Source organism: Suncus etruscus, chromosome 1 (genome assembly GCF_024139225.1).
Source record: "Suncus etruscus isolate mSunEtr1 chromosome 1, mSunEtr1.pri.cur, whole genome shotgun sequence".
NCBI classification, from domain to species: domain Eukaryota; kingdom Metazoa; phylum Chordata; class Mammalia; order Eulipotyphla; family Soricidae; genus Suncus; species Suncus etruscus.
This window is the reverse complement of record NC_064848.1, coordinates 74,888,264-74,909,086: the sequence shown is the minus strand read 5'-3', so window position 1 is coordinate 74,909,086 and position 20,823 is coordinate 74,888,264.

Here is a 20,823-nt window from a genome sequence, read left to right as displayed (position 1 = left end):
TGAACCTGGATCCATCCTGGTTCAACCGCATGCAAAGCAAATGCCCCACCACTATGCTATCTCTCTGGCTCCCTTCCCTTCAATTCTTCAACTGGGGTGGAGCTACTAGGGGTACAGCATGGGCCACACTGGCAATTCACAAGCTTCAGGGAAACCCACATTCTTCCAGGGGGATGAGAAAAAAACGAGGGAGGGAGTAAAATGGAGCAGGAGAGTTCCAAAATGGACTGAGTGCGAAGTGAGGCCAGCAAATGGCTCCAAAGCTTTGACAATGGGCCTCACATGAAGGAATAACATACCAGGACACCTGCACCACAGGTAACACACACACTGAGCACACGGCTGGGCCTGGGTCAGTCCTCCCTGAGTCCTGAGTCATGGGTCCAGAGCACAGAGCCAGGAGGAAGCCATGAGCATGTCCAGGCTCAACAGCTTCCCCCCAAAGCGCTAATGAATTCCATCCTTGCCCCCACCTATGAGGTAAGTGCTATTCTCATCAGGCCCATTTGCCAGCAAAGAAACTGGCACAGGAAGGTCAAGTGTTTCCTGAACGAGAGGGCTGAGAGTCATAATCAGTCCCCTGGAATCATTGTGGGGGGGTGGGGGGGGAAGGCATTTTCTTTGCACACAGCTTACCTGGGTTTGGTCCCCAGTATCCCACAGGGTCGCCTAAGCCTGCCAGGAGTAATTTCTGAGCACAGAGCCTGGAGAAACCCCTTGCATGCTGTAAGGTGTGGCCTGAAAACCAAAAATAAATATATAAATAAATAACATATTTTACAATATAAAATAATAAGGAATAAATAATAAAATAAAAATAAAGAGGGCAACTCAGGAAATAGGATGAAATAGGCCAGAGAGACAGGACAGTGAGGAAGGTGCTTGACCCAGGTTTGCTCCCAGCAGCACATTTGGTTTTTGGTTTTTTTGTTTGTTTGTTTTGTTTAGTTTAGTTTGGGGCCACACTCGGTGGTCATCAGGGATTACTCCTGGCTTTGAACTCAGAAATTGCTCCTGGCAGGCTCGGGGGACCATATGGGATACCAGGGATGGAATCTGGGTCCATCAAATGCCCTACCGCTGTGCTATTGTTCCAGCCCCTGAGGAAGGTGGTTTAAAGCAGTTTTGAGAGGTGCAGTGGCCTCTTCTTTCCTCCCTTCACCCCGATTTAATCCAGGGGGATGAGGTTTCCCCAGGGCTCCCTGCTGAGACAGACTCCAGCTGGGCCACCTGCCAGTCAGTGACTGGGAGCACATGGGAGGACATGCAGGGCACCTCTCATTCCTCGTATTCACTGAGCCCTCTCGGAGTCCCTGAAGGGGCATTCCATTTCTGGGAGAATCGAGCAGGCCCACAGGGACCCCCAAACTGGAAGGAGGGGGAGGCTTCCCCATCGGGTCTCAGACCTGGAACCGAGAGATCTGACCTTCAAGAGAAATCTTAGGGAGATGCAAAGAGCTCTGGCTCCTACGATAGGCCTGAGTGGGAACCAGGTTCTAATCTGGGGAGGTTTTGAGTAAGTGGTTTGCCCCTCCAATGTTTCAGCTGAAATATGGAAATAAGCCCTCACAGGGGCACACAGAAAATAAACTATAACCCACCTAAAGATAGCTCTCTTTTCTTTTTCTCTCTTTTTTCTAAATGTAAAGGTACTTATTTATTTATTTATTTGGTTTTTTTTTTGAGGGGTCACACCCAGCAGTGCTCAGGGTATATTCCTGACTTTGTGCTCAGAAACAACAAAAGAAACAAAAATAAAACCCACAAGTCTACGTCTGGGGTTTGCATGGATAAGGATTCGTTGTCGGGGTGATTTTGCACTCGTACCCTGGCTCACCTGGAAAGGGGATGGGAGAGATAAGGGACCCCAGCCAGGAGGGACCCAGTGTGAGCTCCTAGCTCCAGCTCCAGTGCTCCAAGCCACCAAATCACCACCTTCCTTCAGTGCCTCTACCAGCAGGGGGATCCAGGGTGTCTGCCAGCAGCCACCAGCTCATTAGGAGATGTGTAATTAGTGGCTGGCAGAGCCCAAGCCTGCTGGGGGTTCATTACCGTGGGGAGAGGGAGCTGCACCCCACTTGACCAGGGTGTCCCTGGAAGGCCTTGTCCAGAGCAACACAGGCTGGGCGGGTCACTTGCCTTTCAGGGCTGCATTTGCATTTTGCATTTGGCCCCATTTTCTGGTCCAGTCCCTTCCCCAACTCGAGGATGAGAAGAGGAGCCAGGACCAGCCACCTACAGGAGCAGAACTGAGGACTTAAGCCCAAGGCTGGAGATGCGATGGAGAAGGCGATGGGGCCTATCTGTGAGCACACAGACACTATCCAGGGGAGGTCAGTGCTGTAGACATGAGGTGCAGACCTCGGGGGTCAGAGAGGTGGCTTTGGATTCAAATTCGGCTGGGGGTGGAAAGTGTGGCTTTCGTCCCCCAAAGTGCACAACATCCTGGAAAAGATGGAGAGAGCTCAAGGCTGAATGTTGGGCAGTTCGGGCGTTTTGTTTTAGGGACCTGAGTGGAGAGGGATACTCCGAGGTCGAGGCTGACTTTCGCAGGCTCACCACACAACTCCAAGGTCCTCTGCTGGCCAAAGGAAATCGCTGGCCAGGTGGGATTTTGCTTAAAAGCCTCAGTTTTGGGGGGATTCCAAGGACCTCCCGGGCAACTCTCCTCCATCCTTCATCCACCATCCTTCATTTTTTAAAATTTATTTAAAGAAAATGCATCACATAGTTGACATAACTGATCATAATACATTTGTTTTAGGAAGTCCAAAAGCAACATACTTTAAAAAATAGAAAACTGAAGGAAAAACTAAAGAGATGGATGAAAAAGGAAAGAAGAAAAAGTTCAGAAGCAAAGATATTTTTCAAAATTACTGAATCACAAATGAACTCATTAAAGCACTAACAAAAATTTTAGTAAGCTCTTCTTTTTTTAAAGGATAAGAGTTTAAAAATACAGTAATAATGGTATGAGAGTGGCAATTGTTGTTTGCATAGGCCCAGCAAAATATGGAGAAAGGTGAAAAAAACCCCTTGGCTTAAATACAAGGAGACCTTACTCCTGAAGTTTTCTGGCAGAAGACCAGCTCTGAGTTCTAGGCATACTAGGTTGTCCAACCCCTGAGTCATTATCTGTGGTCCTGATGAAATGTTTTGCACATTAGCTGTTGTTGGTGTCAGGTTCCTGTAGTTAAAATTTCTGTTTCTGACGCCGGAAAGATAGCATGGAAGTAGGGCGTTTGCTCTGCATGCAGAAAAATGGTGGTTGAAATTCCGGCATTCCATAGGGTCCCCCGAGCCTGCCAGGTGCAATTTCTGAGCATACAGCCAGGAAGAACCCCTGAGCGCTGCCGGGTGTGACCCAAAAACCAAAAAATAATAAATAAAATTATGTGGAGCATCCTCTAGTTTCACCTCACCATTAGATGCAGAGAGACCTGCCCTGCAAGCAGGGTGTTGCTGAGTTGCCTGGGTGTTAAGGGAACCTCTTTAGAGTTAAATCCATGTCAGGGCAGCGGTAGGATCTTCTCTGGTAGAGGTTTACTTCCTGGTGATGTTATAGACAATTGTGGTTGTTTCCATAGATGATATCCATGGTTCAGGGGTGTATGGGCAATATCCATTCTTCTGAGGCCTGAGCCAAGTCATTATGCCATTGTTCAGGGTAGAAGGCCCAACTGCATTACAAAATTTGTGTTTCTATCTCTATCAGATAAGAACTTGTTTGCATATGTAATATTTTTTTCATTTTAATGAGCCTATGCAAAAGAGGACAATGCCACAAGGTATTATTAGTGCATCTGGGGGCCAAGGGAACAAGTCCAACTTGGTTCTAACAGGAATGTTGAACAAAGAAACTTCTACCAGAATTCCTTACTGAACAGATCACAAAGAAAAAAATGCAGTGGGCAAAACTGTCACTATATAAGAGGATATTCAAGAAGAGTTACAGCTGTTAAGGGAATACATTTAAGATATTCAAAGGAGATATACACATTACTTATATGTCTTTAGAAATAAAGTCATGGGGGAAGGGTCTTGAATCTGGGACACCACTTTGGTCTGTGATATGGCCTTCTGGAGTCTGTAAAACAACTCCCAGCAGTCCCATATCAGGAAATGTCTCTGGTGGGGACTTCTCAGAACCAAGAATGGTGCAACCTCGGGTACACAGTGAAGGAAGGTGGAGGAAAGGAGCCTCTGAGAGTAGATAAATAGGAACAGAGTATTGATTTCTTCTCAGGCTGCTAACGTTTTTCTCCACTTTGGGAGTTGGTTCACAGCTGGCTTGAATGGGGATAATGATCTATTTCATGAGGAACCAAGAACTGAGGGTAAAAAGGGTTAAATGTGGGGTAATAGGTGGTGGAGGTGAGAGAGTAAAGGACTAGAAATGAGTTTGTAAGGTGGTGAGCCAAGGAAAATATACAACATAGACTGCTGTATATTGCAAATATAGAGGGATAGGGGGAAGAGGGAGGAGAGGAGGGAGAGGGGGAGAGGGATAGGGGAAGAGGGGGGAGAGGGGGAGAGGGGGAAGAGGGGGGAGGAGAGGGGGGAAGGAAGAGGTGGGAGAGGGAGAGGGGAGGAGAGAGTGAGAGAGGAGAGAGTGAGAGAGGAGAGAGTGAAGAGAGAGAATGAGAGAGGAGAGTAAGTGAGTGAGTTTGGTGCTCCTGGCAAGCTGGCAAGGTGGCCTGGGACAGAGGGGGAGGGTGAGAGGGTAAGTGGGAGAAGGAGAGGGGGATAGGGGGAGGGGAAGAGGGGGGAGGGGGAGAGGGAGAGGGAGAGGGGGAGGGGGAAGAGGGGGAGAGGGAAGGGGTAGAGGGAGAAGGGGTAGAGGGGGAAGGGGTAGAGGGAGAGGGGGAAGAGGGAGAGGGGGGAGAGGGAGAGGGGGAGAGGGAGAGGGGGGAGAGGGGGAAGATGGAGAAGAAGGGGAGGGGGGAAGAGGGGGAAGAAGGAGAGGGGGGATGAGGGGGAAGAAGGGAAGAGGGAGAGAGGGGAAAGGGGGGGAAAGGGGGAGAGGGGGGAGGGGGAATGGGAGGGAGGAGGGGGGAGAGAGGAGGAGGAGGGAGAGAGGAGGAGGGGGAGAGAGGGGGAGAGGGGGAGAGAGGAGGAGGGGGGAGAGAGGGGGAGAGGGGGAGAGAGGGGGAGAGGGGGAGAGGAGGAGGGGGGAGAGAGGGGGAGAGGGGGAGAGAGGGGGAGAGGGGGAGAGAGGGGGAGAGGGGGAAAGGGGGAGAAGGAGAGGAAGAGGGGGAAAGGGGGAGAAGGAGAGGAAGAGAGGAGAGGGGGAAAGGAGTGGGAGAGAGGGGGAGAGGAGAGGGGGAGAGAAAGAGGGGGGAGAGGGAGAGAGAGGAGAGGGATAGGGAGAGAGGGAGAGAGGGGATAAGGAGAGGGAGAGAGGGATGGAGAGGGAGAGAGGGGAGAGGGAGAGAGGGGAGAAGGAGAGAGGGAAAGGGAGAGAGGGGAATGGGGGGAGAGGGAGAGAGGGGGGAGAGGGAGAGAGGAGGGGAGAGGGAGAGAGGAGGGGAGAGGGAGAGAGGAGAGAGTGAGTGAGTGAGTTTGGTGCTCCTGGCAAGCTGGCAAGTTGGAAATTATGGTTACAAAGGTTCTGCTCAGTCTCTGTTGTCAGAATTGGGCCTCTGTACTAAGAAATCTTGATTTTTGTAAGAGACCTGGGCTATAGCCTAGGGTAGGGTTTTCCTTAATGGTCTCAAGGTAAGTTCTGCCCAGTCACAGTTGTCAAAGTCAGTTTTCTGTAGTTAGTGCTCTTATTTTTCATAATAAATGTATAAAGTAAGAGAAAATATATATTTTACCTATATTTACTCAGAAATATACATAAACATTTCAAAGTTCAATAATCGTAAAAAATTTTATATTTAACAATCAAACTAGTAGAACATTTTTTAAAAAATAGATAACATATGTATATACATAAATTGAACTTGTTCACTAATAAAGATATACACATAAAATTATAATCTAAAATAATAATGCAATAGAAATTAGATTAAATAAAATATACTTATTAATATTATTTAAAATGGACAATGTCATCTTGACAAGATGCAAACTATTTGGGAATATCAGATAATTCTGTAGAATACAAACAACACTGACATCTTATATTTTAACTCTATTCTTTATTTAAACACCATGATTTCAACCATAATTGTAGTTGAGTTTCAGTCATAACAAGAACAACCCCTATCACCTGTGAAGCCTTTCCATTAACAATACCCCCATCTCTTCCCTCCCAATTCCCCTGCCTGCATTCAAGACAGGCTTCTACATCCCTCACTCGCTGACATTGTTATGATAGTTCTCAGAGTAGTTATTTCTCTAACTGCACTTTACACTTTTTGTGGTGAGCTTCATATCTTGAGCTGATCCTTTCGGCCTCAACTCTGGAAATTATTTAAATGTCTTTATTTTTTCTTAAAATTCATAGATGAGTGAGACTATTCTGTGTCTCTCACTTTCCCTCTGACTAATTTCACTCAGCATAATAGATTCCATGTATACCCATGTATAGGAAAATTTTATGACTTCATCTTAAGAGCTGCATAATATTCCATTGTGTATATATACCAAAGTTTCTTTATCCATTCATCTGTTGAAGGGCATCTTGCTTGTTTCCAGAGTCTTGCCATTGTAAAAAGTGCTGCGATGAATATAGGTTTTAGGAAGGGATTTTTTTGCATTTTTTTGTTCCTAGTGTATATCCCTAGGAGTGGTATAGCTGGGTCAAATGAGAGTTCAGTTTTCAGATTTTTGAGGAATCTCTATATTGTTTTCCATAAGAGCTGGACTAGACGATATTTCAACCAGTGGTGAATGAGAGATCCTTTCTCTCCACATCCCTGCCAGCACTGATTGTTCTTGTTCTTTGTGATGTGTGTCAATTTCTGTGGTATGAGATGGTACATCATTGTTTTCTTAATTTGCATCTCCCTGATAATTAGTGATGTGTAGCAGTTTTTCATGTATCTTTTGGCCATTTGTATTTCTTCTTTGAGTAAGTTTCTGTTCATTTTTTATCCCCATTTTTGATGGGGTTAGATGTTTTTTTCTTGTAAGTTGTATAAGTACATTTTTTTTGCAAGTAGCTGTCCAGTTGTGCCAACACCACTTGTTGAAGAGGCTTTTCTTGCTCCATTTTGCATTTCTTGCTCCTTTATCAAAGATTAATTGATTGTATATCTGGGGAGCATTCTCTGAATACTCTAGTCTATTCCACTGATTTGATGGTCTGTCTTTATTCCAATACCATGCTGTTTTAATGACTATTGCTTTGTAATAAAATTTAGAGTTGGAAAAAATGATGCTTCCCGTATTCTTTTTCCCAAGGATTTCTCTAGCTATTCTTGGGTGTTTATTGTTCCCAATGAATTTTAGATGTGTTTGATTCACATCTTTGAAGAAGTTATGGGTATTCTTAAAGCAATTCATTAAATATATATAATGCCTGGAGGAATATTGGCATTTTAATAAAGTTAATTCTCCCAATCCATGAGCAGGCTATATGCCTCAATTTCTATGTGTCCTCTTTTATTTCTTGAAGCAGGGTTTTGTAGTTTCTTTGTATAAGTCCTTCACATCTTTAGTCAAGTTGACTTCTAGATATTTGAGTTTGTGTGGCACTAATGTAAATGAGAATTTTTTTATCTTAATTTATTCACTATCATTATTTGTGTATAAGAAGACCATTGATTTTTTTGTGTTAATTTTGTATCTTACCACTTTGCTATATGAGTTTATTGTTTCTAGAAGATTTTCGATAGTCTTTAGAGTTTTTTGAATATAGAATCATGTCATCTGCAAATAGTGAGATTGTGAATTCTTCCTTTCCTATTTGTGTGCTTGATACCTTTTTCTTGCCTAATCGCTCAGGCAAGAACTTACAACACTATGCTGAATAAGAGTGGTGCAAGAAGGCAGCCTTGTCTTGTACTGTATTTTAGAGAAAAGGCTTTTAGTTGATCTCCATTGACAATAGTATTTGCCATTGGCTTTTGGTAGATTGCCTCTACTATATTGAGAAAAGTTCCTTCTATTCCCATCTTGATGAGAGTTTTTATTAAGAATGGATATTGGAGTTTTTATTAAGAATGGATGTTGGACCTTATCAAATGCTTTCTCTGCATCTATTGATATAATCATATGGTTTTATTTTTCTTTTTGTTGACATGGTGTATTATGTTGATTGATTTATGGATGTTAAACCATCTTTGCATTCCTGGGATAAAACCTACTTGGTCATGGTATGACCTTCTTAATGAGGCATTGGATCCTGTTCGCCAGAATTTTGTTGAGGATCTTTATATCTGTGTTCATCAGGGATATTGGTCTGTAGTGTTTGTTGTTGTTGTTGTTGTTGTTGTTTCAGCATTTCTCTCTGGTTTTAGTATCAAGGTGATGTTAGCTTCATAAAAACTGTTTGGGAGTATTCCTGATTCTTCAATTTCATGAAAGAGCCTGCAGAGGATTGGTAGAAGTTCCTCTTGAAAGCTTTGAATGAATTTGTTAGTGAATCCATCTGAGTCTGGTCTTTTGTTTTTGGGAAGACTCTTGATGACTATTTTAATTTCATCAGTAGTTATATGTCTGTTTAGATTTGCAACATCATACTTGTTTAACCGTGGAAGGTTATGAGTACACGAATTTATTCATTTCACCAGGTTTTCATGTTTTGTGGCATAGAGTTTCTCAAAGTAGTCTCTATTACTCTTTGAATCTCTGCAGTATCTGTTATGATCTCCCCATTTTCATCCCTAATCCAGTGTATTAGATTTCTCTATCTCTCTCGCTGTTTCTTTGTGTGTTTTGCTAGTAGTTTATCAATCCTTTTTTATTTTTTCAAAGAACCAACTTTTGCTTACATTGATATTTCAAATTGGCTTTTGGATTTCCATTTCATTGATTTCTGATCTAAGCTTTGTTATTTCCTTCTGCCGACCTATTTTCAGTTCCTTTAGTTAGTCATTGTATAATTCTGAAAGATGTGTCATTAAGTTTTTTATATAGGCCCCTTCTTCCTTTCTGATGTGTGCTTGCATGGCTATAAATATTCCTCTCTCAGTACTGCTTCTGTTGTGTCCCATAAATTCTAACAATGTGTATCTTCATTGTAATTTATTTCCAGGAATGTTTTGATTTCCTTCTTGATTTCATCTCTGACCCTCTGGTTGTTCAGTAGTGAACCATTTAGATTCCAGGTGTTAAAGTTTTTCTTCTGTGTTTCTTTGTAGTTCACATCTAATTTCAGTACCTTGTGGTCTGTGAAGTTAGGTTGTATAATTTCTATCCTCTTGACTTTATGGAGGTATGTTTTATGGGCTAGCATGTGGTCTATCCTGAAGAATGACCCCTGTGAATTGGAGAGGATGTGTATCTAGTTTTCTGGGGATGGAGTACCATATATAAATATATATACATATATGTATATATGTATATATACATATATGTATATATGTATATATACATATATGTATATATATGTATATATATACTATTCCACTTCCTTTCATTTCTCTTTTTAGAGCTAATACATTCTTGTTGGGTTTCAACCTGGTTTATCTATCAAGAGGTGTCAGGGCAGCGTTGAGATCTCCCACTATTATTGTGCTGGTATTGATATTTTCTTTCAGGTAGTCAAGAGTTGTATTAAATATTTGGGTGGGGAGGAGGAAGATTTGGGACACTGGTGATGAGAATGTTGCACTGGTGATGGGTAGTGTTCTTTACATGACTGAAACCCAAACACAATCATGTATGTAATCAAGGTGTTTAAATAAATAAATAAATATATATATATATATATAAAAGAACTGAAAAAGAAAATGAAAGAAAGAAAAGGAGAAAAAATATTTAGCAAGACCATCATTGGGTGCATATGTTTTTAGGAGTTTGATTTCTTCTTGTTGTACATATCCTTTGATTAGTACAAAATGACTAACTTTTTCCCTTATAACTTTTCTGAATCTAAAGATTGTTTCATCTGATACTAATATGGCCACTCCAGCTTTTTTTAAGGGTGTTGTTTTAAAGGTGCTGATTTTCCTCCAGCCTTTGATTTTGAGTCTATGCTTATTTTGATTATTGAGATATATTTTTTGTAGGCAGCAAAACATTGGATTCAGCTTTTTTGATGCATTTTGCCACTCTTGTCTCTTAACAGTGATATCTTAAACAGTTCTTTGTTTTCAAATTTTACTCTTTGCACATTCTGGAAGTGTTCCTTAATTTTGCCACAGATATGAAATTGTATTTTAATAAAAATTTATTAAAATTATGTTTATGTTTATTATAAAATTTCAAACCTTCAAATATTTACAAAATATTTCTATTGATAGCAGTAAATTTGATTGTAGAGTTTATTCATACAACAAAATTTTAAAGTAAGTCTTGTAAAATATGTCAAACTCAAAAGATTAGGTAATATATTATTTCATTTACATTAGGGAAGAAGAAAAACAATATTAAATTTTTTTTTTTTTTGGTTTTTGGGCCACACCCTGTGACGCTCAGGGGTTACTCCTGGCTATGCGCTCAGAAGTTGCTCCTGGCTTCTTGGGGGACCATATGGGACGCCAGGGGATCGAACCACGGTCCGTCCTAGGCTAGCGCAGGCAAGGCAGGCACCTTACCTCCAGCGCCACCGCCCGGCCCCACAATATTAAATTTTTTATAGAGATAATTTTTATGAATTAAATATTAGTGAAGATGGGAATATGTAGTTATAGGTGCCAGAAAAAAATTTAACTGAGGTGTTTTTGGGGGGGCACACTCGTTTGATGCTTAGGGGTTATTCCTGGTTAAGCACTCAGAAATTGCCCCTGGCTTGGGGGGACCATAGGGGACACCGGGGGATCCAACCGCGGTCCTTCCTTGACTAGTGCTTGCAAGGCAGACACCTTACCTCTAGTGCCACCTCACCGGCCCCTTAACTGAGTTTTAAGGAAGACTTTACTGAACATGTTGCTTTAAATAATAATCCGGACTATGCAAATATACAAGTTACAAATAAACTATATACAACAATGTAACATGAAAAGAACTACCTTTGAGCTAAATGCAATGTTTTGTAGCAGCAAATTGTAGGAAATTATGCCACTAGATTCATACTGCAGTAACGCAGCATAATCTATTCTCATTTGATGTATGAAAACACTATAAAGCACTATATTAAGGTGTATAATACTGTTATGATGTTAATAATATGGGAAAGAACTCCTATCATGGACTTCAACATATTTTTTTAATGAACTTAATTGTATTCAATGCTCACTTGTGTCTCTGTTATCAAGGATAACTCTTGGTACTGAACTTGGGACACTATGGGATGCCTGGGATCCAACTCAGGTAAATCATGACATACAAGGCTATGATTTAACTTACTGTCTTATCCCTTTAGTTCAGAAATTTCAGCATGTTTGAAATTATAAAGATGAAAGTATTGGCATTTATGTGGTATTTTGCATAATCTCACCTGGGGGAAAACAATAAAGGCATATGATACACCTTAAGTAGATGAGAAGTCTGAAGCAAGCAAGCTAATCCTCTAAAATTTAATACAATTCCTTATGAAGATTCATTTAAAGTTAAGAAGAAAAGATTCATTTTGTTTACAAGAAAACTAGGAGTATAATCAGGTTATAACTTTTATCACACCTTTCTTAACAATGTCACCAAGGTTCTCTGACAGTGAAGATTTCTGGCAGTAAGAAATCACGAAATTGAAGTAAATAAGCAGATAGAGAAAACAATATAAGTAGTGCTAGAGTGCATGACAAATCAGTCAACAAGGGATGTTTTTCGATGGTAAGTTCTGAAACCTTATCATCACCTGTGTTCTTACCCTCAATATTTTGTAAAATTGAGAATATATTTTTAATATGCAGTACAATGTAAGCTTCATTCACTTTCTTATGACATATTTTAATGTATTTCTCCAGGTTTGTTCAAATCTGTCTCACCAAAAATTTAATATTATTTTTTATCTATTTATAATACATGACTATTGAAAAAATGATATGTAGATTGTGACAGGTATCAGTGTTTTGTTTTATCTTAAGGCTATTTTTTCTATTTTGTCACATTTACTTACTTCAAGGTGACATTATTCCCATAACTGATATTTGTATTTGGCTTTATTTAAAACATTTTTAGGAATATTTTACAATGTCTTAATAATTATTTGAAATCTGGTTTAAATCTTAATAAGGTGATGTTTTAGAAGTAATATACCTGTTTTTACAGAAAACAAAACAAACAAAACATGATAGGTAAATGATATTGTCATTAATAATGGCATTGATAAAGATTTAACTGACACATTAAGTAATTTACTTTGATGGAAGTAAGTATTTGAAATATTAAAAACTAACATTTGCACAATTCATAAATGTTTTTGAAGAAATTTTAGCTAAATATACATATATCTCAAAAAACAAATCTAGTTTTTAAAGTAGGAATAAGGTGTATAAATATGATAAATGTTCTACATTTTCAAGCTTTATGATTCTATGTAGATGGTAAATATATTTGACCTAGATATTGAAGCATTAAAAAATTATCTTATTTAGATATAATTTCTCATCAGAGATGGATAGCTTTTGTATACTTTATTCTAAAACCTGGTAATCTGTCATTATAAAACATTAACACATGTTTTCTAGAAAACCATACTTTTGATTTTAGTATACATATGTGAGTATATTAATAAAAATATAAATTTTGTTTATTTTTAAAAAATAAATTTAACTTGACATATAATGCAATGACTATAAGGCCTTGGATATGGCTGACTTGATTTTGGTCCCTTGAACTTCGTATTTTTCTCTAAGCACAACCGGAAATAATCCTTGAGAAAAAGAGCCAGGATAAAGTCCTGAGCACTTATATATGTGGCCCCAAAACAACAAAATAAATTGAACCTAGAAACATCTATATTTGTAGCATTCAATACATGATATAAATTTGCAGGGACTAGGGAGGGAGGAAGAGTGGAGGATGGAGAGAGAGAGAGGAAGAGGAAGGCAGGGAGGGAGAGAAAGGAACAGGAAGAGAGGGACGGGGAAGAAAGGTATAGGGAGGGAAGAAGAGAGAGAGGGAAAGAGAGAGAGAGAGAGGAGACATGAGGATGAGAGGGAGTGAGAGAGAGAGAGGGAGGAGAGAGAGAGAAGAGAGAGAGAAAGAAGGAAGGAGAGAGGGAGATAGAAAGGAACAGAGGAAGAGGGAGGGAGCGAGGGGGGAGGGAGGGGAGGGAGGGGTGGTAAAAGCAATGTATCATTTTATTCCCAGTCTGAAGTCTGACACTCCAGGGAGTTTCTGAGAGAGAAATAGGTAATTTACAGGCAGGGCAAGGGTATATTTAGCCTGTACATCCGGAATTTGAGAGGGAGAGAATAGAGAAAGATAGAGTCAGAGGAAGCAGTGTGTTTTTGATGCTTTATCCCCAGCCCTGGAAGGCCGGCATGCTTTGCTCCAGACTCTACCCTGCTCCTCCCCCAATTGTCAAACTTTTTTTCTCATATACACACAGTACAATTGTTTTTTTTACAGGGAAGAGTGTTCATGGACATAGCAATATAAATCAAAATGTGAAATAGTCAGTATTTTTAATTAAGGACAATATATAAAAATAAAATGACATTAATGCTTTCACAATATAGTTGACAACGTTTTCATTTATTTTTATTTTATTTTTTTAAAGAAAATGCAACACATAGTTGACCATAATAGTTATTTCCAGATAAGTAAAATCAAACTTATTAAATAAATGAAAAGTAATATTAAAAATAAAATGAAAGAGAAAAAAGTTAAAAGAAAAAGTTTAGTAGCAAGCTCATTTGTGAAAATTATTGCATCATCAATGAAGTCATTAATAAAATGGCAGGTGATTTAATAAGATCTTGTTGTTATGTGTCCAGTCTATTAAATTTGTGTGTTCCTTTGGGGATGAGAGTATCAAAAATAAAATTTTTCAGAAATTAAAAGCTATGATATTATGAATTTTAGGGGCATATTATGAGCTGAAGGTCTGCTTCTTCTCCAAGATGGCCAGCTGTGTGTTGTATGAACCAGGATAGCCATAATCTTTCATGACTTGGTTTCATCTTGTTTAAGAAACATGTGAGTCTATTGAGCTGAACTGAGTCAAATATGGAGACTGTTTGTGGACATGGTTAGAGCTGCTAGGTTTTCTCTGAAAGAAGGAAGATACGGAGGAGAATGCCCACATTTGGTTCTACAAAAAAGCCTTGGTGATATCCGTATCGGCCCAACACCCATCATTCCTGAAGTTGGTCAGATTGGCATCCCCACAGGAAATCCTAGGATCAGTGAGGAGGCAGGCCATGGGGGAAACAATAATTCTGGGTGATAGAGACAGCAAGTGTGGCTTTGGCAGGGTACATGCTCGACCCACACTTTCCTCCTGAATTGGCCAGCTTTATGCTGTGTGCGCTGGTGTAGCAATAATCTTTTCAAGGCTCAATTTAAATCTCATTCAAGGAAAGAGTGATTCTATCGAGCTGGCCTTGTTTAAACATCAAGACTTTATTTCTGATATGAAATACATTAGAGGATATTTCAATCAAAAGCATTTTACATTCAGTAAAATACAGAAATGAGAAACAAAACCATATTTACTGTATAATGATTTCTTCAGTTGGTTAAATTCTCTCTGAACTTCAGTTTTTTCATCTGATATATATAAAAAATTGCAATCTCATTAACAGTATTTTTATGTTTATTTTGCAATGTGCTTTGTAAATGTCAAGCTATAACAAATGTGTAATGAATCTTTTCCTGTAATTAGACATAGAATAAGATAACTAAAATTATAAATAAAACAGCAAGAAAAATGAGATCATGACATACAAATGAGACCCCTCTTAAAATGGTCATTCAAACAATTAGTAAAAAAAAAACTGTAAAACTTAGTAAATATTACAGACAGGTAATTCAACAGAATGCAATATGTAACTCAGAAAGAGAATATAAATACGCAACATATGACCAAGAAGATATAATTAAATAATGATTATTTTGAAACTTCTATGAAAATGCTAGTAAAAGCTGTGGATTAGTATTTGAAGAGTAAATTTGAATAAATATTTTAAACATCATAAAATTGACCAATTAAATAAAATCAATTTTAAATACAATAACTACCTATATAATTATAGATAGCACACTTAAATTGGGAAAGACTAGAAAATATTGTTAAATATAAAATTTTTGAAAGTCAAATTGGTGGATTTAAAAATTAAATGTTTCCTTGTATCTTTAGCATTTTATATTCTTGTTTAATTTTTTTATACAAGGTTAAAATAATCATGTGTGATGCTAGGAGTGATCCCTGTGAACAGAGCAGGGTTAAGCCCTGAGAAAGAATGAAAGCATTATGGCCAGACAATTCCACTCTGCTTGTCAGTGTCATTGAGTACTAGAACAGCATTCATTAGGGAAGACATCTGCTACATGATAATTCAAATGTCGGTTTGGGAAAGACAGTCCTCAAGGGTAGTGATATTTAGATTTACGTTTTTTTTTTTATCTAACTACATACAAGTGTTCTATCAATGAATTAGACCCCTACCTCCTCTATATCAGGGATTTTTTTTACATAGGCAATGAAAATGAAGTTACAAAATTCTACCCATACCATGGGGGCATTAATAGCATAATTCAATAAAAAAAAAAGAGAAGTAAAATAGGCAGTATGTAAAGTGAACACATTTGAAAATAGGTTTGGGGGACTCTACAGAAAAATGTCAAGGTTAACTGAATGCACTTGAAGGCTTTGCTTTAAAGTTGGAGGCAGGCGTCTGTAATCAATTTTGTAATCAGTATAATGCATTGTAAGCAGCAAATTCTGGAAAAGCAAATTGAGTCTGGTGATAGGAATCAAAACCAGATGTTAAAATATGTGAATACAGTTAGAATAAAAGTTTTATTCTCCAGCTTGGAAAGACATATAAACAGCTAAGAATCAATTATTTCTAGAAACGGAACCAGTCTAGAAATGGAGAGACAGGATAATGTATAAGAAGCAAGCATGATAGGTATGGGTATCACTCATCATCTGACAATCAATGAAGAATAAATTGTCATCTGTGTCAAAAGACTGCCTTTATTGATCAGGCAATCCTTGTCAGCAAGGTGAATTATGGATAGTGTCAATGAATGCCCTTTGCTTGTCAGATTGCCTGCCCACCTGTTCCAGAGGATGTCAGTGAAACAACTCATTCTCTGTTATACCAGTGATGGACAAGCTATAGACACTTCGACATTTAATGGGAGTGAGTGGCACTACTCTATATGAAAATCAGATTGGCAAGACAGTCTAGCAACTGGCAGTTGAGATGATAAAATCTCATGGTCACTTAAAAGATAAAAAAGCATCAAGAAAATTATTTAAAAATAAATTCATAAATGGATTTTTTTCTCTTCCTCTCATAAAAAACTCACTTCAAATAAAAGTGTTAGAGGGATATGGGCAATAGCGTATAGGAATAGAGAACATGGCTTGGATATATTAAGCCTTGAACCAATTATTTGACATTTTATCATAAACCCCTTTCAAACACATACCCTACAGGTGTCCCTTTTGGACTCCGGTATCACATCACTGACCTGTACACAAAACTGACAGATTCACATAGATGAGCTACATATCTCTAAGAGTGAGATTTTGTATTACATATTTCTATAAGAAGATGTACAATTTCACTTTTATTTTAACTGTATCTAATCTTTATGATCAAGAACATGAAGAACGTGATTAGTTTCTTGTTATAATTTTCTAATTTATTTACGCTATGCATTAAAATGTTTATGTAGACAATTTTTTCTTATTTTTTGTTTGTTTTGTTTTTGTTTTTTGGGCTACACTAGGTGGTGCTCAGGGGTTACTCCTGGTTCTGCACTCAGAAATCATTCCTGGCAGGCTCTGGGGACCATATGGGATGCCTGGGGATGAACCACAGGAAAAGCAAACACACCACCTGCTGCTCAATCACTTAGGCCTCAGTACACATATTTCTATAGTGATTATGAATGAGTTCTTTGTGTGCTTCTTGGCCACAATAAACAGTGCTAAGAGCCTGCTCCTTGGGTCAGTATCCTATGCAATTCTCAGAGGACCATGTGCTTACCAGTTATAGAGGCTGTACACTAGGTCCTTTAAATAACTCTGAAATCATGAATTCATGGAATCATGAGTCATGAAAATTCTATAAGAATTTTATATTTATATGTATAAAATATATTTATCATAACTGATTATCTTGAATTTGACCCCAACACTGCACACAGCAGATTATCTTGCCGTCTAGGTTGTTATGTTATGTGTAAAACTAAAATTAAAGCTTACATTCAAAATGATTATCAATATATTAGGTAGCTTCAAGAGTAATTGTTTATGAATTATAATAAACATTCCATATTTGTGAATGTTTTAAATTTTTATGAAAAATGGTCAATGCCAATGTATATTATATAGTGAGGTAAATTTCGTAAACTTAATGGAAATTTCTTTAGTGCTATTCTGTCATTAACTTTAACATGTACCAAATTCTTGTGCAGTTATTAAGAATACATACATAATGTCAGTGAATCTATATCAATGCAATTTGTAAAGAAAAGTACTTTTTGGTTAGCTATTACACACTCTCAACCATCAGGGTCCATGGGCCAAATAGTGCTCAGAGATTACAAGTGGTATTCAGGGCTATCAGCTTCCTCTTAAAGGTCTTTGGCTGAAACCTGTAGTAAACAATATCAAACCTCAACATATCACATATGCAATGTATGTGTTCTATCACTTTGAGGTATATACCCTGGCCCCTAGATGTATAAGTTTATTTAAAATTATATGTATTTGGGGTGGTTTGTGGAGAGATTAGAATATTCTAGTGGAGCCTAGCACTTACACCTTGTGGTTTTTGTTTTTCAGATTTGTCAACAATGGTATTAAATATTTTGCTGGTCCCTCATTGGGTGCATATATGTTTAGGAGAGTGATTTCTTCTTGCTGTACATATCCCTTGATTAGTACATAATATCCATCTTTGCCCCTTACAACTTTTCTGAGTATAAAGTTTGTGTCATCTGATATTAGTATGGCCACCCCCTCTTTTTAAGGGTGTTGTTTGCTTGAATGATTTTCCTCCAGCCTTTGATTTGAGTCTATGTTTATTCTGACTATTCAGATGTGTTTTCTTGTAGGCCAGCAGAAGGTTGGCTTCAGTTTTTTGATTCCCCCATTTCACCACTCTGTGCCTCTTTAACGGGTGCATTTAGTCCATTGACATTGAGAGAAATATTGTCATGCGGATTTATTGCCATCTTTGTGTAGAAGTTTGGTGTGTCCTCCTTGTGGTTTTTGGGAGAACATGTACAGTGCAAGGATTAAACCAACGTGGGATACATCAAGCAAGCACCTTAATTCTGTACTATCACTATTACCTTATAAACAGTATTCATCTTATTAATTATGCATTCTGTAATTGAAATATGGGTTTGAACACTTTTATTTACTTAAGCAAATAAGTTGCCTGATAATCCAACATGTACAGAAAATTATGTTTTATCTCTCTCTTTAGAATATCAAAGAATAATTTTTAAAGCACTTTTAAATAGAGAAATTCAAAAAAAGTATTTAGTATAACTCTTTTGAATTGAGCTTTGCTCTTCAACTGTTATATTATAAATAACTTATTATTTTACATATGTAAAACATGTAAACATAACTTGTTATTTGTTGTTTATTATAATTTGATATTATGAATAACTTAAGTATTTCCATCTCTCATACAGATACATCATCTCATACAAATACATATTTGTCCCAAGGTGGATATGCTTGTTCTTTTGTATTGTCTGCACCTATAACATATGCACTAAATTAGACTTCGAAGGAATAAAATATGGCTCTGATTGTTTACATCTCTCATTTTAGTTTTCAGTTCACAGAAGTCATATCCCCTTTTGTTTATTTGTTGTTTTTGATTTTAAGAAGAGAATACTCCAAAACTGTCATTGTTAGGTTCTTATTTGCCTAAAGTACTATTTAGCAAAGTGATGCATTTTTACTTCTGCCAGTGAATAATGAATTTATAATACAAAATTTAGCTTTCTTTATACTATCATAGTATACATATTGAATATCATTTTTCAATATAGATTTATTAAATTTTACTTTAGAAAAAAGTTAGACATTTTGTAAGGTTATTACATTAAATAACCAACTGACATACAGATTTTAGTTCTTTTTGAACTATGTTTTTTTTCTATTATCTCCTTTTATATTTAAACACAGTAAGTTACAAATCCTTAAACAACCAACTGACTTACAGATGCGTTTTATTTTTTTTTTTTGGCGGGGGGACTATGTTTTATATTTTTTTAATAGTTAAACATGGTGATTACAAGGTTGTTTATAATACAATTTTCCCTCATGCATAAAGTTGTTAATGATTGCATCTCAGTAATTCAATGTACAACAACCTTCACCAATGTGCATTTGCACAATAAGCAACGATTTCCTTCCACCCACTCTCCCCCTAACCCCCTCTGTCTCTTTCTTCTCTCTCAGCTCTAACTCCTTTTTTAACACTGTGGTCTGTACTATTGTTAATAAAGTGGTGCCATGCATGTCATTTTATCCCCTTTCATACTCAGTTCCAACTATCACTTTCATAGTAGACCTTCCTCTACTCTGACTGCAGTCTTTTTCCGCTCGTGACATACTTCATAGAATGTTATCTCATTTTCTAGTGTTTGAAGTCTAATTCAGTCATTTATAATAGCACTTTTAGTTTTTAATTCTGTTAAGTAGGTATTTTATGGATTTCACATAACATTTTAGTCTCAAAATACATAGGTTTCTAACACAACCATAGATTATTTTATTTACATTTTTATTTTTTAATATGTAATTTGATTTTTTTTCTTTTGGGGCTTCACAACCAGAAGTACTCAGAAATTATTTCTGGCTCTGCATTCAGCAATCATTCCTGGCAGTGCGCAGGGAACCCTATGGCATGTCAGGAACAGAACTCAAGTCTTCTGTGTATAAGGCAAATGCCCCACTGCTGTACTATTGCTCCAGCCCCAACAGTTCATTATTCATGAAGTCAAATAATTTTAATATGACAGTAAATAATCCCTTGTAGTTTCCTCTGTAATTCTCAGATGTTTTCTCAATTGATGCTCTTATTTGAGGACTTATGTTAAATAACAATCCATGTGCTTCAAATATTTTGATCAAAAATGAACCTTCCATTAGATATAATTTTCCTTGAATTGTACAACTTCCATTAATATTTTAACTATTGTATTATTTTAATTTTCTCATTGTAGCAACTGTTTATAAATGATACCTGTTATATAATTAAATATTATTTTATAATGTCTGGTTTTGTTTTTTTATTTAATAGGAACTTAAAATATATTCAACATCTATTTCAGATGGTGATTGGTGTTACATAGAATAAACATAGAATACACTTGATCTACAAAATTAGCAAACAAAAGTTACCACAGAAGGATTTAGTAGGACATATCTAGTATTGAGTCTGTAATGATAACCTGATTATTATTAATTTTAATATATTTTAAATTTTATTTTATCATATTTTATTTATGATTAATTCCAGTCAAAGTTCCTAAATTTCTCTATATGTTTATATTAATTTTGCTGTGGTGGATGTGCAGGAATAAAAAAATTCTAACACTTTACTTGCATGATAAAAATATCATGCTATTTATATATCATATCTTATTCCAGAAATGTTGGAATTGCAGCAC